Raw genomic sequence first — 26,528 nt, 5'->3', positions numbered from 1 at the left:
GAAGCTATTCTAGAGAAGATTAAAAGCTACTGTGGTGTGGTCTGTACTTAAGTCCTAGAGTATATAATTTTAGCGATCATCTGGGAGCAGCTAGGGAAGGAATAATTATGGAATACTGACAGAGCAGAGGCCAAATTCTCAAAGTACATGTGTAAAATCTAATAAGAAACTTCCGCTGATGAAGAAAAGAGCTTGGAAATAAAAATAAAAAGGAGAGTAAGAGCATGTAAGTCAATATAGAAATTTAACTGAACTCTTCTCTCCCTTTTATTTTGCTTTCCCCACTAGATCTTTCCTTCCTAACCAAGAGACCATCAGCAATGAACCCTTCCCAACAAGGTTTCTGAGTGAAGTCAAGAAACTGTGCAGAAGTTATCAAGAAACATTTTCGTTGCTGTTGTTGGTTGTGGGGCTTGAACTCAGGGCCTGGGCGCTGTCAGTGAGCCTCTTTGTGCTCAAGGCTAGCACTCTACCATTTGAGCCTCAGTGCCACTTTCAGTTTGTGAGTAGTTTATTGGAGCCGAGAGTCTCACAGCATTTTTCTTCCTGGGCTGGCTTCAAACCACAGTCCTCAGATCACAGTCTCCTGAGTAGCTAGGATTATAGGTGTGAGCCACCAGAGCCTGGCTTCAAAAAACTCTTTGAAACTAATTGCTTCTGCTGACAGGGGTTGAAAGTTAATTAAGAAAATAGTTACAGAGCATGATTTTGCACACCTATAATCTCAGCTACTTGAGAGGCAGAGGAAAGAGGATTATGAGCCTAAGGACAACCTAAGGAAAAGAGGCAAGACACTATCTCAAAAACCACAATGCAAAAAGTGTACCTTTTGGGGTTATAAATCCAGGGGTAGACATTTTGTCTAGCATGCAGAAGGCCACTGGTTCAACTCCCAGTACTGCAGGAAGGAAGGAAGGAACAGAAAGAGGCAGGGAAGGGGAGAGGGAAAGGAGAGGGAAGTTCGTTTAGCAAAAATAGGCAAACTAAGAAACACTCAAAGGAAGCAACAGATCAGAAACTACAGAAAGGGAGAAAATATTTCAGACTACACATCTGACAAGGGCTTAATATTTCAGAACACATGAAATAAATAATTCAATAAGAAGGAGGTGATCATGGTTTTCACATAGACAAAAGAATTTAATAAGTGGACATTTCTTTTAACAAGACATACAAATGGCCAAATAGATATATAGAAAATGTTTAGCATCACTAATCATCAAGGGACTACAAATCATTACTACAATGATTGGCTCTTTCCAAAAAGACAAAAATTATGTGCTAGTGAGGATGTAAAAAAAAAAAAGGAAATTGTATCACTCTTGGTGAAAACTTAAATTAGTACAATCATTTTGGAAAATAGTATGGAACTCCTTAAAAATTAAAAGTAGAAATAGCACAAGATTAATTAAACCCTCTCCTGGGCATGTGCTAACGTATGCAATCAGTTAGATATCAGCACTCTCATCTCTGTTTCAACACTATTCTTAAGATCCAAGACATGGAAACACCCTAAATGCTCAACAACACATACATTGATAAAGAAAATACAGTAAATCTAAACAATGAAATATTATTCTACCATAAAAAAGAATGAAATGCTCTCATTTGATATAACATGTACATACCTTATGGCTATTATGTTAACTGAAATGAGCCAGACACAGAAACACACTGACTCTTAGATTTCACTCACTCATATGTTAAAAATAAAAATGATGAACTTACAGAAGTTTACAGCCAAACAGAGGTTTCCAGAGGCCTAAAAAGAGGGGAGGTAGAGAAAGAATGATTAAAGAATAAGCAGAAACGGTCAGATAAGTTGATGTTAGGCGAAATGAACCCCAAGATAAGGACTCAAATGTTTTTTTTTCTTTCTTGTGATTGTTTCTAACATATTTATAAGATGATTTCTTTGTTGCTTTGTATGTCCCTCCCCCACGGTATAACCCCTGTTTTACTGTATTTGATGTTGGTATAATTTGTGGAGGGGAAGGGAAAAAACAAATTGTTTAAATAGGGATATACGTGGATCCATTGCAACAATGAGATGTACAAGACATTATGTCGAAAAATGATCTTTACAATCTTGGCCATGGGAGTGATGGGGTGGGAAGGGGGGGGCAGATGGGAAGGGAGGAGAAGGAGAAATAAAGGAGGAGGCAACAATGCTTGATAAGAAATGTACTCATTACCTTGCTCATGTAATTGTATCCCCTCTGTATGGTATTTTCACAATAAATAAAAAGAATATGAAGTTACAGCTTTAGGAAAGGAGTAAGGTATAATGTTATATTGAACAGAAGAGTGTCTAAAGATAATGATAAGGTTTATATATTTCAATATAGAAGGAAGATTTTCAAATATTCTCACCATAGAGGAGTGGACACACAAGGTAATGGAGAAACTAACTTACCTGAATTTATTAACATATATATGCATTAAAACATTATATTATACCCCATAAATGTGTCCAGTTCAAAAGAGTCCAAAAAACCTCATCAGATATTTAAAGTAAGAAGAAAATATTTGCATTGTACTGAGGATGTTAAAAGAGAGATATGAAGCCAGGTGATGGCTTATACCCATAATCCTAAATACTCAGGAAGCTGAGATCTGAGGATCTCAGTTCAAAGCCAGCCTGTGCAGGATAGTCCATGAGTCTCTTGGCTCAATTAACCACAGAATTACTAGAAGTAGAGCTGGGGCTCAAGTGGTAGAGCACTAGCCTTGAACAAAAAGAGCTAGGGACAGTACCTAAGCCCTGAGTTCAAGCACTAGTACTAGTTACAAAGAGAAAGAAAGAAGGGGGCAAAGATATTAAGAGATAACAGTAGTAATTATCGTACAATTACTCTGAATTTACTATAGACCCTAAAACAGCTACCATCTCTCAAGTATGTCTTCACAATAAATGGTACATAAATGTATAACTGAGAGGTGGTAGCTATCTTTAGATCTTCTTAAAAGTTAGAACGAGAGAAAGAAAAAGTAATTTAACACTTGGAGCTCAGAACTTCATATTACATGTGTAGGAACAACCTTTCCTGGAGTATACTAGGTTTCTGGTTTCTCTTGGCCATTGTTTCCTTCCTTGCATGTTGATATTCTTTCATTGTCGGAAGGCCTAAACACTGCCGGACAAGAGGTTCTGGCTGCAGCCTCAGCAAAAGACATAAGCAAATGAACCACTTTCTGATAGCTGTCCCTTCATCCTTCTGTAAATCAAGTTTCAAAAACGAAGAGGAGAAAAATGAAAACCCTTTATGGGAAAAGGTAAGTAGGACTCTCTACCACAGCTTCCTACTTGTGCTATTATTACTAATGTAGTATTTGTTATTTATCATTGTGAAACAAGATTCCTCCACTTTACCAACATAAAGTATCAATAAGAAGTTTCTGTGCTCAGCAATTTGGGAATATTTAGCTGAGTGGTTCTGGCTCAGGCTGTCTTATAGGGATGAAGTCATAGCATCAGCACATTGATGTGGCTATAGGCAAGAGGACTCAATTCCTTGCTAGCTGTCAATAGGAGGTTCCATTTCTTGCTATATATAGGCCTCCCTAGTGACTTAGAAGCTAACTTCTTCGAGAATCAGGGATTAAAGGTAGCCCTACCTCAAGGGTCAGACTTATTTGTACTCTATCTTACAGGTTAGAGTTACATGTCAGCACAAGAGGGACTTTGTAGAAGCCAGGAAACTGCGTGTGGAGCACACTGGTGCTAGCTTACTCAGCACACAGAAAGAGAAATGGCTTTGGCTTTTCTTTCCCAAGTACCCCTTCAGCCATTACTTAATGAATTTCTTAATATGGACTTAAACATTCCTAAGCAATACTATCCATGACATTATATATTTTATGTGATCTTTATGTTTTGAGTATATTAATTTCCAAGGAGAAATTGAGCTATTAAAGCAAAACACAGGTTTTCTTCTCATAGCAACTTAGAGTATCAGCAGGGGTTGGTACCAGTAAGGCACCTCTCATTACAAGCCAGAGCTGGTCATGCTTGAAGGAGATAGGAAGCATTTGTTTTATGTGACACTTACAGTAAATTCCCTGGAAGTTGAAGGTAATAGTGTAGGGTCAGGAGGGGATACAAGCCTACAATAAAGCCCATTTGCTGTGGTGGTTCTGTCACTTGACAGCCATCATGGGTAATTACTTCAAACTGAAGCCATTTAAAGAATTGAACCATAAGGGGAAAGCAGATTGTTCTCAGGATATAAAACTAAACTCACCTGATTTTGTATTGTTGTACTGCTGTCCACTTTCATTACCTAAGGCCATAAAGCAATTTTAACCATTTCCTGGAATGTCCCCAGCAAGAATTGCTTTTGCTTTGCCATTCTGGTGAACTGGATGTAACCATAGTTCCGCGTTAGAATGTTTGCAACTGGGCCATCCAGGAATGCTTTCTGGTGTCTGAACTCATGCAAACATCCCATTGGGTAACCTTGGTATTACTTTAACTATGGTTGGGGAAATCATGTTATAATCATTGCATTTTATTAGCATCCAGCCCTTTTCCCTCATAAAATTCAATGTTCTGTAACCTATTGCCTGTTCTGTCCTATGTACTGGCTTTATCTCTTCTTTGGGTGGTACATCCATAAGCTCTCATTTTGCTTTCCTAAGATTGCTGTTTACTGCTGTCCTTCATGGCCAAAGGTGACAATATTGTCCGTAGAGGAGAATGGTTGGAGGTTAAGAATTGCCATATCAATACACAGTCTCATCCTTGCTCCAGCCTGCAGCCTGTGGCAGTTTGTAGGATCAGAAGCTGTGGTTTTACCGTAAGTCTGTCAACAATATAGTGTCAGTTCATTGGACAAGAGAACTGTGTCATTTAATTCTTACTCTAAATTCATACCTGAATTAAATTATTGTAACTATTGCACAGTTAAGTTCATTTTCCTCACTATTATGTATTCAAGGTGTTGATATAGGAGCTATAGTGCATGCAAAGCACACACTTACCACATAACTATGCCATAACTTTCCCAAAGCATTTTCTCTCCCCCTTTAATTAGGTTCCTTTTATTGGGAGCTTTAACTTCTAAGGGGAAAAGCTTTACAGTTTAACTCTACATAAATCCAACTTCTGTGTCATGAACACTATAAGAAGAAAGTGTAGCCTCTTCATCATTGTAATTATATCAGATTATAATCAAATAATCTTGGATTACTCTGGAGACAGATAACATCTGATCTGCTCTACTACAGTGGCTTAGACATATCTGAAGGATTTTATTCAGCAATTCTATTTCTCTTCTTTAACAACAAATGTACAAATACAGAGCATTTTCACAATTAAAACCTCATTAAAGCCAGGCACAATAGTACAAGCCTGTAATACAAACACTTCAGAGGTGGAAATAGGAAGATTTTGAGTCCAAAGCCATTCTGGGCTCCATAGTGAGAACTTGTCTTAAAACAAATAAAACAGCAACAAATATTGTACCTCATTAACTATAACAAAAAGATATATTTTGAAAGCCCATGAAAAACTACTCTCAAGTCTCCATGAAAATGAGTTCATGAAGAGACAGAGCTGGATTAGGAGCTCTTTCAATTTCCCCAACACTATGTGTTTTCTGTCATCTTTGTTTCTATCTTTGCCTCTCCACTGTACAGTTTCCTCTGAGTGAAAGCTTATACAACAGGACAATTGTGCTGTCATCTAACAAATGTCTCTGTGTCTCCAGTCAAAGTAAGAAGAAAAATTAAAATGTTATTCAGCTTTTGGCATACAGATTCTGAGGAAGATGATATTAATGGTAATTCCTTTAGTAATCTAGAAATCGATTATGTAAAGAAAGAGAGTTTAAAATATTCTGGAAAAGAGACAGAAAAGTTAAGAGCTGGACCATCTTGATAGGCAGATACTTAATTAGTCACTGGGAAGGACACAGATATTGAATGAAGACTAACTTTTATTTTTTGTCTTTTCAAAAATTGTCTTTAAAAGTATGAAGAAAAGAATAGAAAACAAAAGAGAAGGAAATTGTGAGGGGAAAAAAAACTGCTTTTCCTATCAAAGTGTGTTGCTTAAAATTCCCACTTTGGCTAGAACTTCTGGTTTGGTTTTTGTTAAGGAAAAGAGGAACTGCTTTAGGATAGGAAAGGATTTTTAGAATGTCTTAAACTGCTTTCTTCTTAAGATGGAATTACAACACACCCAGACTGTTCAAGAAATAGCCCAGGATGTGGGTATATCTTGAGATCACTTGTGTATTATTGTTGATCTTATTTCAAAATCACCTTATGTAAATATTTTACCGTGTATAAGTTAGCCAATCACAAGCAACTTGTGAACCAGAGCTCAACCAATCAGAGCAGAGGGGAGGGCCTGCCGCCTAAAGGATAAATATTGGAGCAGACTGCCTGCTGTGTTTGCTTGCTTGCCAGTCTTTCCCTTCTGCACAGAAGTAAATTCCATCTTGCTGGAAAAAAAATGCTTTTAGGTAGTTGTAGAAAGGAGTTTCAACTCAACATGTCAACTTATGAGTACAATGCATCTTGATTAACTCTCCTATCATCCTCCCCACCCCCATCTCTCCCAATTCCATCCATCCTCTCAAATTTTCTAGTTCCGTTTTTATACCTGTACGTTGAGTATTATAACTGTATTAGGTCATCATTCCTCTCACTATTCGTTTGTGCTCTTCCCCTTGGTTCTCCTACTTTCTTTTATTTTTCATCCTTTCTTCAGTTTCTGCTTGCTGGTACTCATTGTGTTAAACTGTCCAGTTAATGGTTCAAAGGAGGTTCAAAGGTGAATTCATTGGAATCCATCCTTACACATACCATATTTTAGTCCGTTTGATCATGTATATATACATATGGCACTGTATATTCCCATTTATATCTATGTTTTAGATCTATTTTCCACATATGAGAGAGTTCATTAACTTTTGTTGTATATATAATTCTCTTTTTGTCTCCCCATCCTATCTTGGTTAATGTTTGTATAGTCGAGACTACCGTCTGTTGACTGTGTTCATTCCAGGTAAGAACAGGCTGAGAAACCAGGGAGGCTCCACTGGATGAGGCATTCATGCCTGTGAGACAAGAGGCCCACCTTTGCTTCCCAGCTGAGTTTTTTCATAACACAGAACTTATCCATACACAGAACATAACATTTCCTAGTTTTATTTTCAGTAAGTCATATACCAAGTGCCTAGCTAGCATGAGCTGTTTTCTCTGTTCCTCTTGTTTTAGAAAATTCTCTATCTTCACTTATGTCATTCTATCTCTTCATCAAAGCCTCATTCCAAGAATTCTGAAAGCTACTGTAATGAGAAGAACTGCCAAAATTAATCTCCCCTCAACTCTGCATGTACTTGGTTTGGCATTCAAGTAGCTCTCTTACATTGTGCCTTGCACTAAATTTAGTAATAGTATACCAGCATCACCTACCTATCACTTGTCATTGATATTTTATTCCCCTCTCAACTCCACAAAGAAGCTAAGCTGTGGGAGACACAACTCAGTAAACATCGGTTGAATTAAATTAAGATATCAGCAAGTGAGTTTACTACATAATGTATACTGTCCAGATATTTCCAGGGCAGTACCATAAAATAATGTTTAAATAAATGCACTTAAATAAATATAATTTGATGATAAAAAAAATATTTGGGGCGGGCTGGGAAGGTGACTCAGTGGTAGAGCGCTTGCCTTGCATGCCTGAGGCCCTGGGTTCGATTCCCAGCACCACATAAGCAAAAAGAAAAAAACCGGAAGTGGCCCTGTGGCTCAAGTGGTAGAGCACTAGCCTTGAGCTGAAGAGCTGAGGGACAGCGCCCAGGCCAGAGTTCAGGCCCCATGACCGGACCCCAAAAAAAATATATATTTGGGGCTTCTTGTCTCTAAAACAATGGCACAGGGTCTGTTTTAAAGAGAAATGGGAACATGAACATGTGACTGCTTTAAGGACTTTACTACACAAATCAAAGTGCATGTTCATTGGTGTAGCTACTGTGTAGAATCCATCCCTGTAACTCGGTGTCATTCTGTACTCTGGGGAAATCATGAGTGTTTAGGTTAATCTGCACCCACCATTCCAATCAGGGCTGTTTCTAGTCTACAGTAACGTACATAGAAACTCAGGGAGTAAGCATTAAAGACTCATATAGTAATTGGACAGAGTAACTATTAAGTTAAATGAAAAAAAATGTAAGTGCTAACTATATGTCTCTATTCCTTTGGCTGGTTAATTTCACTTTGCCATTATCATGGACAAGATCCTCCTCCCTGTGCCCCTTGTGTAGAGCTGGGATCCCAGACTTGGTCTACCATACCCTGTTGACTGACTTCAAGTATGTTTAATTTTTTTTTATAAGAGAGGTGGAAAGTTTTTAAAGGCTGGTGAAACTCTAATAAAGAAAATCTGTCTCCTGCTAACACAATTCCTCTTAATATTCAATGTTTTTATTTTTATTTTTTATTTTTTTGTCGATTGCAGGGGCCTGAACTCTGGGCCTGGGCACTGTCCCTCAGCTCAAGGCTAGCGCTCTACCACTTGAGCCACAGTGCCACTTCTGGGTTTTTCTGCTTGTCTGGTGCTGAGCAATTGAACCCAGGGCCTCATGCATGTGAGGCAAGCACTCTAGCACTGAGCCACCTTCCCAGCCCATTAATATTCAAATATTTTAAGTGATGTGTATTTAAAATTGTTTTTTGTATAAGTGCCTCTGAGTATAAAGAAAGCTTCAGTCACACACACACACACACACACACACACACACTGGAAGTTCTAAAAACATTGTTGACTGCTAAATTCTTTCAATCAGCACAGATTTAAGTTTAAAATGCACATGCTTTGGAAAGGATGAGATGGCTTCTTGACTCTTTCCCCGCCTTTGTCTTGCTGTCTTAGTGTGAAGAGGACCTTCTTCTCAAGTAGGCCAACTGTCCAAGATACTGACCTAAAACTCCATGGTGTGCTCAGCAGGTTCAATTCACTACAAATTTCACTAAAGTTGCTCCAAAACATTCTCTTTCCCTCAGGCTTCTCCAGAGGACATTTCTGGGCTCCTCAGTCCATTTGGGCCATTGCTGTGCAACCTTCCATTTTCTTTTCCTGTCTTTTTCCTCAGTGCTAGATTCCTAGTTTGTGATCCTGGGATTTTCCTTCCACCTACTGCTTTAAATGGGATGTTTGGATGGCCCTGTCTTCCTCTCTGTTCTTGTGACTTTATCTCCTGAACACACAGTGGTGAGAGCATCTTCACCATCACACTTTCCCCTTATTCTCTACAGTTCTCCATTCATAAACTCAGTTATAGACCCAAGTGGATGGAGGAAAATCTAGGAAAATAGAATCTGATTTCCAGACCATAAAATGGAGCACAATATTTGATTATTTCACCAGTGGCCAAGACTTCTCTGGCTTCTTCCTATAATTTTCCCTATCCCTTATTAAATTGTGGTTCCTCCCTTACACAGGGAAACCAAAAAGAAAATGAATATCTCATAGAAGTAAACAGTAGAACTGTGCTTAGAAGGGCCTGGGAAGAGGAGAGGGGTAGGAAATGGGGAAAAGGATAGCTAATGGGTACAGGGGTACAACTGGAAGCAAGAAATGTTTGGTAGTACAGTATGATAAATATGGCTAACAATAGTTGATTATATATTTCAAAAAGCTAATAGAGGGCTGGGAAGGTAGCTCTGTGGTAGGGTGGTTGCCTTGCATGCATGAGGCCCTGGGTTCTAATTCCTCAGCACCAAATAAGCAGAAAAAACCGCAAGTGGACTGTGACTCAAGTGATAGAGCGCTAGCCTTGAGCTGAAGAGCACCCAGGCCCAGAGTTCAGGCCCCAGGACTGACAAAATAAAAGGCTAATAGAAATTTTAATGTTTCCAATACAAAGAAATGATAAATACTGAAAAAGATGATGAGTTATGGCAATTATGCCGTATACACATTATTATACCATGACACATTACACACACTTATTGAAATGTTACCCACAACTATGTACTATAGAAGCATCTGTTCATTAATATAAATTATATAAAATCTTCATGAAATATGTTCATATATAATGTTCAATTTGCCTTAATGCACCTATGTTTATGTCTTTTTCTAGAATATTTAGTAAAACTGAACTATTCGCAGTGCTCAAACCTCCATGAGAGCAGGAAGAGAAAGTAACTGGTGTGCCATGTTGCTTGTGAGGAAGTTCTTGCAAGCAGACACTCATCACCTAGGCTTCGTTACTCCTGACTCTTTGGAAAGCTTCTCTCTCCAAAACGCAAACACTGTTTTCCAATGGGGCTCACTATTGTTTCCCTTCTGGTGTGTTGTCTGTGCTCTGCACCGCATCATGCCTCCCGCCCCTTGGCACTGGGCTTACTTCACGTGGCACTGGCAGCAGATGCTTTCTACGGAAAAGCAGCTGTGAAAGCTGATCAGACAGGAATTTTCACTTGCATCTATTTAAACTTGAGTGAACAAAGATGTGGCAGACATAACTAGATGTGTTTCCTAGCTATTTCTTTCAAATTTACTTTCTTAGCCTTATGCTTGGGGCAGCACGTCTGGTCTATCTATGCCTTGGGTACTAGGAAGAAACCAGAAACCTGTCACATGGAAACATCCTCTCTTGAGTTAACCCTTTGCATCCAGTATACATTTCAACAATATGATCTTCTTCATAACCTCGCTCATTTCTCAGAGGGCCAATACCATAACAAATGTTATCTTTCTGAAGTGGGCAGTCTTTCGGCGTTAATACATCATTCCTCATTTCCTCCTATATTTACATCTGTAACCCACCTATTAGCAATTCTCAAAACAATTAGAATGTTTCTCCTGTTGTGTTGTCTTTGCTTGTTTATACCTCTCATCACTCTAATCTCTGCTTAACAATCTATTTATTTGATATAATCACTCCCTTTGTTTCTCATCCTCAGCGCTTAGAAGAATCTCATGCTCTTTCTCTTCTACTCACCTCACCAATTGTCTACCCTTTCTTACAGCTGTTTCCTGTTATTCTGACTTTCACCAGGCTATCCAAGCCTGTCTTACTTTGCTATTCTCTCCCATTTCTGTCCCTTCTGAGCTTCCAGGGGAACATAATCCTATTTGGTTCATCAGTTTATTGTAACGCCATTATGCCTTATTTCTGATTGAGGCCCATCTCTGAGATGTTGCACAGAGCATGTCTGTCAAAAACTGGAAATCAGGGTCTTTTATTGTTCCATATGATTTTTTGGATTGCTTCTTGTCTTTCATTGAAGAATGATGTTGGGTTATTGATGGGTATTGCATTTTGTCAGAATTGCCATTTTCACAATGTTAATCCTCCCTATCCAGGAGCATGGGAGGCTTTTCCACTTCCTTAGTTCTGCTTTAATTTCCTTTTTTAGGTTTTTAAAGTTTTCATCATAGAGGTCCTTCACTTCTTTAGTTAAGAAATTTAGGTCCCATGCTTTCCCTTATTCACAACTATTAGTATACATATAGGGTAATCTTATCAGATGAACTGAAAAGCTCAAGAGCTATGGACAAATGACCACATAAGATGATGCTAAGTGAAATGAACTCCAAGATATAGACACAAGAGGTCTGTCTGTATTGTTATTGTTTTAAATGTACCAGTGATTTTATTTGTTTTGTTGTTGTTTCCTTTGCTTTTTTTTTCCCCTGTGGCATATTTTTTGTTGTCACTGTACTTGATTTTGGTACCCTGCATATTGTATATACATATGTCTCATCTGGGGAGGGGAAGAGGAATAACAAAACACTGAAACAAGGATACAGGATGACCCATTGCACCAAGGATACACAGAGGGCAGCATATTGAAAACAACTTCTGGTTGGGGGTGGGGGGAGGGGATGAATAGGGAGGTGGGGGAAGGGAAGGGATAGTGGAACAACAACAAGGAAGAAAGGGAAGGGGTTGACAAGTAATATGCTCATTGCTTTACTGGTATAACTGTAACCACTCTGTACAACATCTTAACAATAAAAAAGCAGCTTAAGCAAGCAAACAAACAAACTGAAATCAGGTTACACCCCGCAGGTATATTTGGAGAAGCCTCTTGAACTACAGGATAATTCCACTAGCCATGTTTACAATGAGCTTGCACAGTGTAAGCCCCATGCTTGTGGCCTAGAATACTTGTGCATTTAATTCTCAATAGAGGCAAGGAGTTTGGGAGCAATAGTAATTTCATTCATGGGTAAGAAGCTGAGGCAAAGCGGGTTGGGGTTACACAGGGAGCCTGATTATCACACAAATCACAGTGACAAAGCCAGGTTTGGCCTAAGAAGTTTGGCTTCAGAGCCCATCTTATGTGGACCACCATGGACTATAACTGTGTTTTCTGTGTCGACTGCTTTTAGGCTCTCACACTTCTCCCTGTCTTATAAACTTCTACTGTCTTGCTCTTTGTTTGGCCATAATTTAAATCAAACAAAGAAAGTCCATTCTTTCTGGAGATTATGAAATTTCGTGATTTCCTCTTTATTTACCATACTTTTGTTTCTTTGGGCAAATTGAACACAATTCCTGATGACTTGCCTCCAGAGCCTTGCCTATCCTATGACTCATTTTGCTAAATATAGACAGACATTTATAATTCTCTTTCTGGCATTTCCTGTGTCAAGAGGAACACATCTAGAAAGAGTGTGGCCTCTCTGAGTGTGTATGCAGTCTCCATTTGAACCCATGATACGCAAGATTGTATAAGAAAAGCTTGTATTTCTCTCTTTATATCACTTGATGGCCATGATACACTTTAAGTCATTTTTTAAAGACAGAGAATTATTTGTAAAGCCTTGCATTCCTTTCTTTCTTTTCTTTTTCTTTTAATCAGTCATAGGCTTGAACTCTGGGTGCTGTCCCTGAGCTTTTCAGCTCAAGGGTATCACTCTATCACTTGAGCCACAGCAGCACTTCTAGTTTTCTGGTAGTTTGTTGGAGATAAGAGTCTCACAATAGGAAATGAACTTATGACCTTGTTCATGTAACTGTAACTCCGCTGTAAAGTATCTTTACAATAAAAAATAAATATTAAAAAAAAAAGAGTCTCACGGACTTTTCCTGCCCAGGCTGGCTTTGAACTGCGATCCTCAGATCTCAGCCTTTTGAGTAGCTATGATTATAGTTGTGAACCACCAGCACCCGGCTTCTTGCACTCCTTTCTAGAAACCAAGCATAAAATAAATCTAATGAACACATCTACATGGTGGTGAAGGAAGCAACCCAGGAAATAACCTGAACTTGAATATCTTGAACAACTGAATAACCTGCTCAGTTTTCAAAAAGATGGCATTTAAATTTGGTAATTAGTAGTTGTATTGTGTAAAAATGTCAGTAAGATGAGTTCCAAATTCTCTTCTACCCTAATATAAACTCCCTGACTTCTCCCCATGAAAGAGCAACACACCCCTCTCCAGGTTGTCCTTCGTTTTTATGACTAGCAAGGAGTCACTGCTTGAAGAGTGAGCCTTCATTCTTCTTTGTTACTGTGTTTTTCTAATCCATCAGCCTAAAAATATATTTCTCAGTTCCACAAAGCCCTCTAGACTTATTCACTGGCTTCATTTCTCCTCCTCACCTAAACACTGCCCCTGCCTGCCTGCTTTTGAGAACTTTCCCTGTTCACTTTTCCACTTAGAACCTCTTACTTGTTTTCCTCTTTTATTTTTATTGTTATGAATTAGTGTACATTTGTAATGTAAGAGGATGTCACTGTGACATTTCCTTATACGCACAAGTACACTTGGCACATATTCATTACTTCTATCATATTCTTCTTCCGCATTCCCTTTCTACCTTTGCAAACATTTGGTAGATTTTTCTGTTTTGTCATAGTGTGTTACGTGTGTGTGTGTGTGTGTGTGTGTGTGTGTGTGTGTGTGTGTAATATCCTTGGATCTTCTTTATCCTTCAACCTCCCATCCTTTCTCTAAGCCTGTTGCCCCCGCTCTCCCGCACTTGCCCAGCAGTAGTAGTCTTCTTAGACTAATGTCAGTATCTTCAAATGAGAAAGAGCATGCATATTTGGCTTTTTGAGCTTTGCTTATCATGCTTAGCATTATGATCTCCAGTTTTAGCCATTTTCTGGAAATCTCTTCATTCTTTAAAAGTATGTCATGGTAAATATGAACTGCAGTTTGTTTTAATTCCTTGGTTGTTGACTAGTTCATCTCATTTCAATTTGTCTATTGTGAACATGGCTTCAGTAAACAACTATTTTTCTTGTATATTGGCTTACTCTTCAGATAAATGTCCCATGAGTGTTATAATAGAGTTAAAAGGAAGATGATTTTTAGTTTTTTGAGGCAGTACTAGATTACACTCCTATCAGAAATGTATAAGGGTTCCTTTTGCTATATCCTTACCAGAACTTGTAATTTTAAAAATTTTTCTTAATGATTGCCATTCTGGCTGGGGTGAGATGGAATCTTAATGTAGTTTCCATTTGGATTTCCTATATGGCTAAAGATGTTGCACATCTTCACATAAATATTAGCCATTAGTATTTTTTCTGAAAACTTTCTATTTATTTGTCCATCTATTAATTATTAATTCATTATTTTGCTATTTGGCATTTTTAATTCTTCATATATTTAATTATAATATTTTATCCACTGTGTAGCCAGCAAAAAATTTCTCCCCTTCTGAGATTTTAGATATGCAGAAACTTTCAAGTTTGATAACATCCTTTTTGGCCATTCTTGCTCTTATTTTTTGGGTAATTGTAGTTCTATCAAAATATTGTTGTCTATTGGCCATATCTTCCAATTTTCCCTTTGTTTTCCATCATAATTTCCCTGTTTCAGGTTTTACATTAAGATGTTTAATCTATTTAAAGTTAATTTTTTTACAATATGAGTAGCTAGAGATAAGGGTTTAGTTTCCATTTTCTGCTTTCCTAACATCAGTGTTTGAACAGGCTACTTTTTCTTCATTATATGTCCTCATCTACTTTGCCAAAGATCAGATTGCTGTAGTTATGCATTTTGATTTCTAGGCTTTTTATTCTGTTTCTTTTGTGTGTGTGTGTGTGTGTGTGTGTGTGTGTGTGTGTGTTTACTGTTAGCACCAGGCTGTTTGTATTATTATGGCTGTGTAGTATAATTTGGAGTCCATTATTGAGTTATTTAAAAATATTGCTAATTTGGCTCAAGATTATTTTGCTATTAGGGTTTGTTATGTTTCCATATAAACTTTAGGGGTGATTTACCTTTTCTTTTTTTTTTTTGGCAAAGAATTACATTGGACTTCTGATGAGAATTGCATTGAATCTGTGGTTTGCTTTGGGGTCTACAGTCACTTTCAGTATATTAATTCTGCCAATCCAGGAACATGAAAGTCCATACTGTCTTCTGGTAACTTTTCTAACTTCTTTCTTCAAGGATTTGTAGTTCTCATTATAAAGGCCTTTCACTTCCTAGGTTGTTTATACATAGGCTCTTTTGAGTCTATTGCAAATTAATTTGCTTTCCTCATTTCCTTCCTAGTCTAATAATTATTGTTATAAAGAAAAGCTTACTGGTTTTTGCATGTTTGTTTAATATTCTCCTTTGTTGGCACAATGTTTATCAGATCTATGGTGGAATCCTTAGGATACTTTAAGTGTAGAATTGTATCATCTGTGAAAGGGATATTTTTCTTTCTTCTGTTCCTATTTGGATCCCTTTTGTTTCTTTCTTCTCCCTTTTTGCTCTGGCTAAGAATACAAGTATTGCAGTGAATAGAGATAGAGTATATGCCCTAATCTTTCCCTGACTTTAGAGAAATTTTCACCATTTATATGATATTGGCTATAAGTTTGTCATATATAAACTTTATTTTGTTGAAGCATATTGTTTTTATTTATAGTTTTTAAAGATATTTTATTATAAATGATGCTGATTTTTTCAGACTTTTTCTGCATCATTGAGAGGATTGTGTCATTTTTAGTTCTGTTTATGTTTAATTGATTATTTAAATTATTGTTTAAATTTATTGTTTTACATATGTTAAGCCATTTTTGCATCCATACAATGAAACCAACTTTTTTATGATATAATACTTTTAATGTGTTGTTAAATTCTGTTTTCAAGTATTTTATTTTATGGAGGATTTTTTGTATTTATGTTCATTCAAGATATTGGCCTCATTCACTTTTTTAGTTGTATCCTTTTATGGCTTGGCAATGAGTCATAGAATTAATTTAGTAGCATTGTTTCTCCTATTTCATGCAAAAGTCTGATGAATATTTGTGTTAGTAAAGTTAGAATTTAGCAGTGAAAATACATCATGCTTTAAGCTTTCTTTAATTTTGAGAGTATTATTGCTTCAATATCCTTACTTGTTACAGAGCTTTTAAAGTGGTTTGTATCTTCTGGATTTAATCTTGGTAAGTTAAATTAATTTGGAAAGTTATTTATTCTAGAACAGTGGTCTTCACTGGTGATAGTGGGGAGTTCATGCAGATTCAGTAGCACTGGATGTGGGGGCTTACATATGATAGACTGGGCTGTGTAACAGCTCTCAGGACTGAAACCACTTTGCCCATAGACTTTGCTGTTGTTGTTGTTATTATTGTTGTTGTTATTGTTGTGTGTGTGTGTGTGTTTATCCACTTCATCATTTTCTGTCAGTACAACACTTCAGGCTTGATCCAATAAAATGGATGATTTGTCTAGTTAGTGTAATCTCATTTATTTTGATTACTGTGCTGTTTTTAAACCTTGAGTAGGAAATCATTGCCTAAGTTTAAGTTCACAAAACAGGAAGTGAAAAATAATTTTTTAAAAGACCAGTGTAGACTTTTAAAAGAAATAGACAATCTGGTGCTCCAATTCTTAGTTAACCAAAAACTACAATATCTAAAGCAGTTGGAGGCTCCAAGAGAAGGATTGGAGATTAGAAATTATTTTTCCAGAAGAAATTGATGGTATGCAGTTAGCCCCTTCCTCCAGATACACACACTAGAGAGGAAAGGACAGATGGGGAATGCATCCTCCTCCTCTTTTCTGACCACTAGAGAGACGTTAGTTAGACTCAGTGATCTTGACTTAGTTTTCTTGAAATTATGGGGTACAGACTGCTACCTAGAAATGCATAAAGAGAAGGCAAAATGCTCTGTCTGATAGAGAAGCAGAAAGAATAGGCTGAGTTGAGAATGGTTTAGACTCCTAGAATTTATTAGAAGAAAGGACATATGAGTGTTGCTTAGAGTCCTTTCTTTTCTTTTCAAAGAGGCCCATTGTGGGAAGGGATGACATTAAGGAGAACTGAGCTTACAGATTCCCAGCAGCTGAGAGAGGAAATGGATGTGGTCACTTAGAAAAACACATCATGAGCACAGCGACAGAACTCATGCTTTTATAGTATAATATAGTAGTTACATCACTGCTTTTAGTTTTTCCTTACTTTATTTATTTACTTTTATATTACTGTCATCTATGATTGGAAAATAGCTCAACAGTATTAAGGTTATTTCCATCTTTTCATGATTGGCTAGAGCAGTATTAGGTATATGATTTGTATATTTTTGAATGAATAATTAATACACATTGATTGGTTGACCATGTTGTCACTATATTTTATTGTGGTAGCCTGGTATTGTATATACATTTATTTCAATTAGGGAAGGGAAGGATAACAAGAGAATGGTGAGACAAAGGATGGGGGGAACCAACGCAACAGAGATGTACACAAAACAATACGTTGGGGAGAGGCTTGTGGGGGAGGGAAACTAGGAGAAAAATGAGGGAAGGGATAACAAGTTTGACAAGAAATGTACTTATTACCTGACTTATGCAACTGTAACCCCTCTGTACATCACCTCGACAATAAAAAATAGTAATTAAAAAAAAGAAATTATAAACTTTTTTCCCTTCCTCCAGTACATGGAACCAATGCTCAATACCATAAAAGTGCCCACCTATCTGACATAATCATTAAAGAGTAGAAGACAGCTGGGCACTGATGACTCACACCTATACTCCTAACTACTCAGGAAACTAAGATCTGAGTATTGCAGTTCAAAGCCAGCCTGAGCAAGAGAGACCATTAGACATTTATGTTTAATTAACCTCCAGAAAAATGGAAATGACTTGGTGGTTCAAGTGACATAGTGCTAGCCTTGAGTGCAAAAGCTCAGGGACAGTGACCAGGCCCTGAGTTCAATAAGACCCAAAAGACCCAAAAACCAATAAGACCCAAAGAAACATAGGTGGCATGCTTTCTCTCATTTGTAATACCTAGAATATGTCTAGGATATTCTTAGGAGGGGATCACAATGGTTCATTATCTATGTGTGTGTGCCCATCTAAGATGATGCTTATCAAAATGAACTGCGAGAAATGGAAACAAGAGGGATTTTTTTTTACTATTATTGTACTGTTTGCAGTTATTTCTTTTCTCTTTCTTTCCTTTGGTTTATTTCCTGATGTCATTGATGTTTTTTAATTCTGTACCCTTTGTCTTGCATATAACTTTATCTGATTTGGGGAAGGGAAGGGGAATCACAGAAACAGTGGAACAAAGGATGAAACAATTCACAAGTGATACTCACTATACATTATGTTGAAAATGAAGTTTACAACTTGTGGGAAGGGAAGGATCGAAGTGAAAAGGTGAGAAAAAATGAGGGAGGGGGTTGGGACTGTTCAAAAAGAAATACACTTATTACCTGACTTATGTAACTGTAAACCTTCTGTACATCTCCTTTACAATAACATTTAAATTTTTTTTAAAAAGAGTGGAAAGCAAGGAATAGCATGCTTATGCATAATCCCAGCTACTTGGAAGGCCAAGATCAAAAAGACAGAAGTTAGAAGCTGGTTTCTGGCAAAAATGCATGGTCCTATCCAAAATATAATTTTTAAAAAAGTGTAGCAGGGATGGTGCCTGGGGGGAGTAGGAGGAGGTGGCACTGAGGATATGTCCCAACTTAGTACCTGACAAGCAAGCAAAAGATCCTAAATTCAAATCTTCATTAAACAAACACACCAACAACCAACCACTGTGTTTATAGTCTAACAAGTAACTACTTCACTACTTTCTCTAAATTATTTTTAGGACCTTCTCAGGACAGATAATATTAAACTATTTTCTTAGGATATTCTACTTACCTACGTGGTGTTCCTCCCTGGATGCTGTCACTGAGCTCTTTCTTTGCTCAAGACTAGCATTCTACCACATAAGCCCCACTCTACTTCAGGCATTTTAGTGGTTAATTGGAGACAAGTGTAGCAAGGACTTTCCTTCTCTGGCTGGCTGCACACTTCAGTCCTCAGATCTCAGCCTTCAGAATAGCTAGGATTACAAGCATGAGCTTGAGATCCAGAGGGTCTTAGTTCAAGGCCAGCCAAGGCCAAAAGTCATTGAGATCCATCTCCAAAGTAACCAACAAGAAGCAGGTATGGAGATTTGGCTCAAGTGGTAGAACATCAGCTGAGCAAGCAAGCCAAGAAAGTCCTTAAGTACAAACCTCAGTACTGTCAAAAATCCTATTGAAAATATAAATAAACAAATATAAGCAAATAACTTGAATAGGTATTTTTCCAAAGCAAACATGCCAGTAACTAGCAAGTAAGTGAAAAGATATTCAGCATCATTAGTCAAAGAAATTTGAATGAAAACTAAAATGAGATACCACTATATATTTATTTTGAATGCTCTAATTACAAAAAGTAAATATTGTTAAAGTTGTTAAGAAATTATAATAGTGCATATTGTTAGAAATCATCTAAAGTGATAGAATTACTACAGAAAACACTAGGGAGTTTTCTCAAGCTAACTGTAAAGTAGAAATAGTATAAGACACAGGAGCCTCTACATATGTATTTTAAAAAATTGAAATTAGATGAGATTGTGTGTTTTCCATGAAAGAAATGCAAATCAAAACAACATTGAGATTCTACCTCATCCCAGTTAGAAAGGCTGTAATCAAGAAATCTAATAACAGCAGATGCTGGAGGGGATGTGGCCAAAAGGGAACTCTACTACACAGTTGGTGGGAGTGTAAACTTGTTCAACCACTCTGGAAAGCAGTATGGAGCTTCCTCAAAAGACTACACATAGAACTCCCCTATGACCCAGAAATCCTACTTCTGGGCATTTACCCAAATGAACACAAACAAGGCCATACTAAAGCTACCAGCACAACTATGTTTATTGCAGCATTGTTCACCATAGCTAAGCTATGGAACCAATCCAGTTGCCCCTCAGTAGACGAATGGATCAAGAAAAGGTTTTATATCTATTTATATGTATATATATACATAATGGAATTCTATGCTTCCATCAGAAAGAATGGCACTGCCCCATTTGTAAGGAAATGGAAAGACTTGGAAAAAATCATATTAAGTGAAGTAAGCCACACCCAAAGAAACACAGGTCCTATGGTTTCTCTTATTTGTAATAATTAGTATATGTCTAGGATAATCCTTGCAGGTGAGCAGCAAAGCTCAATAGCTATGCACATATGACCATATAAAATGTTGATAAGCTAAATGAACTCCAAGACATGGATAGGAGAGGTTTTTCTTTGTTATTTTTGTCTTTAATGTACTATGTGATTTTTTTGTTTCTTTTGTATGTTCCCCCCCCCCCCCATGGTATATCCCCTGTTGTCACTGTATTTGATTATGGTACCCTGGTATAGTATATATGTTTGTTTGAATTAGGGAAGGGAAGGGAAACAACAGAATGGTGAGACAAAAGACAAGTGGGGAACCAATGTAGCAGCGATATTCACAATAAAATATGTTGGAAATGATCTGTACAACTTGGGGGGTGGAGGTGAGGGAGGGAAAGTAGGATAAAATGAGGGAAGGGCTAATACATTGACAAGAAATGGACTTATTACCTTACTTATATAACTATAAACCCTATGTACATCACCTTGACAATAAAAAAACTATCACAAATAATAACAAAGATGAACCTAGTCCATGTTATTATATATGCCAAGTGGAAATAGACATGAAAAGACAAATGCTATATTACACCACTTTATATTAGGTGTCTAAAATTGCAAAACTCATAGAAGCAGAGAGTAGAATGTGGCTGTCCTAGGACTGGCAGGACAAGATGAAATATGGTAGTAAGTACGGTTTCAGTTTTGCAAGATGAGTAAGTTCTCACAATGTGCTTAACAATACACTATTGTGTACTCCAAATTGTTTTAACAAAAATGTTATGTGTTCATACTCCTCAGACACATAAACACACACACACACACACACACACACACACACACACAGTCTTTTAGAGCTTCTAATTCACATTTAGGACAATCGTAGACCTACATATACTTTAACATGCTTTGGGGTTGTCTTTTCAGTGGGTAATGTTGGGAAGCATTTGAAAGAGAATGCTGCCATAGATGTGGCCTGGAAATCATCCTGAGGAGCTGTTGTATGAATTGCAACATGAATGAGTAGAAGAGGAGGGGCTTGAGGACGCCATGCAGGGGCAATAATACCAGTAAAGATCTTGAGTAGAACATGGGGTGAACAGGTATCAGAAACAGAAGCAAGCCAGGACGCCTTAGCTTAGATTTAGGCAAAAGTTCAGGGATCAGTATCTTGGCTAAGGACTTTTAACTCAGCAGACAGCCATGATTTTTGGAAAATAATGATGACCTGAAAAAAACATATAAAAAGATTGTGTAACTATCAAAATGAGATTTGAGGATGTGATTCATAATTGTTTGGTCAGATTTATTTATCATGCATTTTCTTAGTCTACATTCCAGATCTTCTGATCTAAGACAAGAAAACAGTACTTCTAGAAAATTATCTAGTGATTCCTTCCAGCTGTGAAGTCTCAAGTATACAACCTTGGATTTAAATCTCTGTGTGGGCTGATTCTGCTGTATTTAATCACTAAATATACTTCATAATTAGACCTAAAGTAGTATCATTGATAAGTATGTTATACGAATGAAAAAAATACTAGATCACTAGTATTTAAAAATCAGTGTGGTTATTTTTATAACCCAGCAAATATTTTATTTTATAATTGTATTTGCATAAGAAATAAGATTATTAAAACTAACCTACTTGATCCAGCTTTACATAATTCAGGTGTTCCTTAATAAATGAATGTTTAAGTTATAGCTTCAACCTATTTTATTACTATATGACAATTATACTCTGGCTCTTCTAATTTTACCTACATATGGCCATTATAGGAAACTTATCATTACAGAAGATTATTGACAAGCATATCATTGTTGTAAGATACAGAAAGAAAACCATCATGTTTAGACAGTTTTAGTTGGTTAATACTAAATCACTCAACAATTTCTGTGATCTGTGATAGTTGAAGAGAGAAATTAGTCAAGACAAAAATTCCATATTTAGAATCTCAGTATTTTCTTCCAATTCTAATATTTAGCTTATGGGCATAGTCACTTAAGGTTTTATATAGTAATTTATATAGTAATATTTATATAGTACATTATATAGTACATTTATATAGTAATATTTATTAGTGATCATAAGTATTCATTTTTGCCTACAATCAAAAGAAATGCTATGAAATGAAATAACAATCTGTACAATGTTGCAGACACTATAAATTACCATGTGTTCATTGAAATATCTTCTGGCTCATGAAAAGACCAACATATAAAAACATTTTTCATAAATAGGAATAATGGATAGTCATCAGTGTAAATTATAACTAAAACTTTTGAAACTTGAAACTTCCTGAGAATAGCAAAGGTGGGTATATAAAAATATTTCCAACATAGATATTCATCACCTCAGCAGGTAATATACTAGTGTATATTAAATGTGATTAGATTAGTTAGATGCCTTATCCATACCAGGCAAAATTCAAATCTTATGCATTTGATCTTCAGTGATTAACTCATAATGAACTTCCTTTTTCTTAAATAAATGGTTGCCACATATAGCTGTTTGAAATGCAGTTTTTTCATTGTGACATTTCAATATATACATATAATGTTCTTTGATTATGCTTACTCCCTTTGCTATTCTTTCTTATGTCCCACCAGCAACAACCGATTTCCTATTTTAAAAATTCCTTGTAATTTTTAAAAATAAATTTCATTATAAGTTTTGTGTGTGTGTTAGTGCTGGTGTTTGAATTCAAGGCCAAAGCTCAGTCATTTAACCTTTTTGCTCAAGGCTGGTGTTCTACTCATAGAATGTCCTGATTGGGCTGACTTTGAACCTACAGGCATGAGCCAAACCACAATAGACTTTCAATAAATGTTTCAACAATAATTAAAAGATTGGATGTGGATCACAACTATAAACTCAGTAACTCAGGAGAACCCAGAGTTGGAGTGAAGCCTTGAGAAAGTTAGCAGAGGCCTATCACAAAAATCAAATAAACTGAACGTTTGCTCTAGTTGATTTAAACCATGAAGTTAATGAGATTAAATACATCTTCATTCATTTGAATGTATTTATTACCTTATTACCAAATGCACAGCTGCTTTATTTCTAGCTCAAAACCCACTCTGCGCTATTTGCACCATCCAAGTTACACACTGGTCACAGGAGATACTGGGTCAAGAGAATGACTCAGTTTAATATGATCTACCACAATTTTCAACAAATGCTGGTGGTGTTACATTTATATACCAAGACCAGGGTAAGTATATAATCATATGTACCTACTTTTAGATAGCCAAACACTCACATATATATAACCTTATATGCATATTAATATCATATGTCTATAAAATTTAAAGATGTAAACTTATATTATCACGTATATAATAAATTGCTGATTGCCACGTGAGTTAGAACTTAATATCATAGGCCTGATACACATGATTGAATTTTAGTATGTGTTTTAAAGAGATCCTGCTAAGGAGCTAAATATATTTAAAAAATAAAGGTTCTGTAAAAATTAGGTCAAAACTCTTTCCACAATCATTTATTCTACTTTCATCAAGGCTTATGTGCTTCTAAGGGAATACAATAATTTGTGCATTTTCTATTTTTCAATGTACTTTTTTATCTTTAAGCCATTCATTTTTCTAGTTAAATATTATGAGTGAATGTCAATTCCTAAAGGAGCCATACAGAGATGGTAGGTGCAATTGTGTTGTACTCAAAATAAACTCACGGTTAAAGCAAATATTTAACAACTGTCAAATACTCGGTTGCACACAGTGAAAACTAATCCTGTAGAGCTGGGTAAGTTAAAATTTCAATCCAAACCTTCCTTCTGTGCTTTATAATTAGAAAACCAAATGAGGAACTTTTCTGGGCATGTTGTCTAGTTTAAGAAACCCACCTGTTTTCTATTTTTGAAAATATATTTTTCTAGTTCACATGTATAAATGAAGGGTTTAGATGACTTAAGATACTGGGATCCAATTGTAACTAAGCAAATCAAAACAGCACAATGAAATCCACCAAAACTGTTAAAAAGAAAAAGGAGAGGAATGTGATTAAGAAGAAATAATACAGAAGGAATAAATTTGATCAAAGTATACTATATGCATGCTGTAAACATCACAATAAAGCTCCTTTGTACAATTAATTTAGGCTAATACAACATTGAAAAGGTATAACCTCTCATATTTAAATATAACTTTGCATTTTCAATATGCCACAATTTGCTAAATAATAAATTTAGGAAGACTTACTTAAAGAAAAATACACTGGAAAGAAATGGGCTCAGGGTATACCAAGGCCTTACCTGGGGAATGACCAACGTCTCTGTGGTCACCCAGCAAGCCTTCAGTCCAACCATACTATATGCTTTCTTCCCTTCTCCCTCTCTGTGACTCTATCTTTAACCTTGTGAATATTCAGACCGAAACTGAAATATTAACCTCTAGCATTCAACTTTCCATCCCACTCCAGAAGCCCTACAGTATCTGTCTTGAGCCTTTTAGGGACATCAAGTTTCACCTTGAATTTCATCTCCTACCCTTACACTAACTGCACACACTGCTCTACACCTTGAGAGATATTTCATGCAAATCTTCAGATTGTTTGCCACTTAAGTGTATGATATTTAAGCTCAACAAGTCACAGAGTCTTAGAAATCCTAAAATTTTTAAAAAGTTTTTTATTGTTAAAATGTTAACCCCATCACTCATTCTCATTACCATCAAGGGTCCTCACTTCCAGCTTCACAAAGAGGAAGAAATCAAAGAAGAATAGCATCATTCTCCCATTCAAATTGCATACTGTCTTCCCATGAGTGGGGAGCAGGGGCTCTTTTGTCTAAGACTAGCTTCTCTCTTTGAGATTCTTTATCTCCTCTCTTCTTTGAGGACCATGTAACAATTGCTAGCTTCCTTTAGTACTGTATCCTCTGTTCCTTTCAGCTATTATCAAACAAACAACATAATGATCTAGTCTTTCCAGTATAAAAAGAAAAAGTACAAGAAACATCTGTAGATGTTTATTTGTAAAGGCTATCCCTTTGCTGTATACTGTAGATTTCTAAAAAAAAATGGGTCTAGTCACTACTTCCTTGTCTTTTCCAATTTATCAGTTGATAGCTATCATCTAGTTTGTACTTTTAGGGGAACATCCAGGTAAAACTAAGAAGGTAAGGTTTAGCTGTAGACAGGTGACTAGCGACATGACTTTAAAGGTCATACCAAGTCACTGGTTCTTCTCTCTCTCTCTATTTCTCTCTCTCTCATTTTTTCTCTCTCTCTCTCTCTGATTGTTTTCTGCCATGAGGTGAAAAATCTCTTAATCTTGTTACCTTGATGCTCTCACCAAGCACATGGAAGGAAACAACCTGAGACTGAACTCTAAAACTTTCAGCCAAAATGAATATCTCCTCCTTTAAAGTAAAATATAGCTAACAAATAAACAAACAAAAAGCAGGATCTGGATACTAATGGTATCATAAAAGGAGAAGTAAAGAAAATGACTACGATTTTGATCCTTAGTAACTAAGGAAAGCAGTCCTCTATCAGAATAGGGAAGTGAGAAGAGGAATTTATTTGAAGGAGAAATTATAAAGAAAAATTGGAGACTACAGTGTAGAAATGTTCCACAACTGAAATGTCTCCATTAATTTTCAAGGGAGAACAACTCTTTGTGGATCCTCAGTCTCCAAACATGTGTTCTAGCATCAAGAGAATTACTCTAAGATCTGAGTTATTCTTGCCAGCTGCTTCCTAAGTTCTAATTCCTAGAAAAAAAAACTATTATTAATAATGGGGAGAAGGTAGAAAAGTCTAAACTATTTCATGTGTGTACATGCATCCCCAATCTGATGAAAGGCATAGTTGAAGAGTAAGCAAAAGTAATGAAAGGTTTGCTTATTTTGCTGTAGTTCCCCACCTAGCTGAAACGTATTCCCAGGGATAGCAGTAGTTCTTGGCACACTGCCTTAGTTGATCCTTGTTAATGAGAGATTATAACACACAGAGAAACATAATTTAAGTGTTGGTGGTCTATATCCATGTACATAATACATGAGACATAGCATTTTGGTAAAGGATCCCTATAATGTCCCTCTGCATGATGAAAAATCAATTATTACCTGGCTAAGAACATCTAATTTATGTAAGAGTCTTTAGGATAGTTTAGAAACAAATAA

The 26,528-nt window shown here is 36.5% G+C and overlaps 1 long non-coding RNA gene across 1 annotated transcript; it reads right to left on the bottom strand.

Moving 5' to 3' along the window:
- Positions 1-830: 830 nt before the first annotated feature.
- LOC122115060 lies at positions 831-24,734 on the bottom strand. Its single transcript, XR_006148687.1, has 3 exons — positions 24,657-24,734; positions 1,729-1,762; positions 831-898 (listed from the first exon to the last, which is right to left on the bottom strand). It is a non-coding gene; the product is annotated as an uncharacterized LOC122115060 (long non-coding RNA).
- Between the last annotated feature and the right edge of the window lie 1,794 nt (positions 24,735-26,528).

This window comes from Dipodomys spectabilis, unplaced genomic scaffold (genome assembly GCF_019054845.1).
Source record: "Dipodomys spectabilis isolate Male_0828 unplaced genomic scaffold, ASM1905484v1 ptg000115l, whole genome shotgun sequence".
NCBI classification, from domain to species: Eukaryota; Metazoa; Chordata; class Mammalia; order Rodentia; family Heteromyidae; genus Dipodomys; species Dipodomys spectabilis.
The sequence above is the reverse complement of the archived record's forward strand: the minus strand, read 5'-3'. Positions and strand labels throughout refer to the sequence as shown.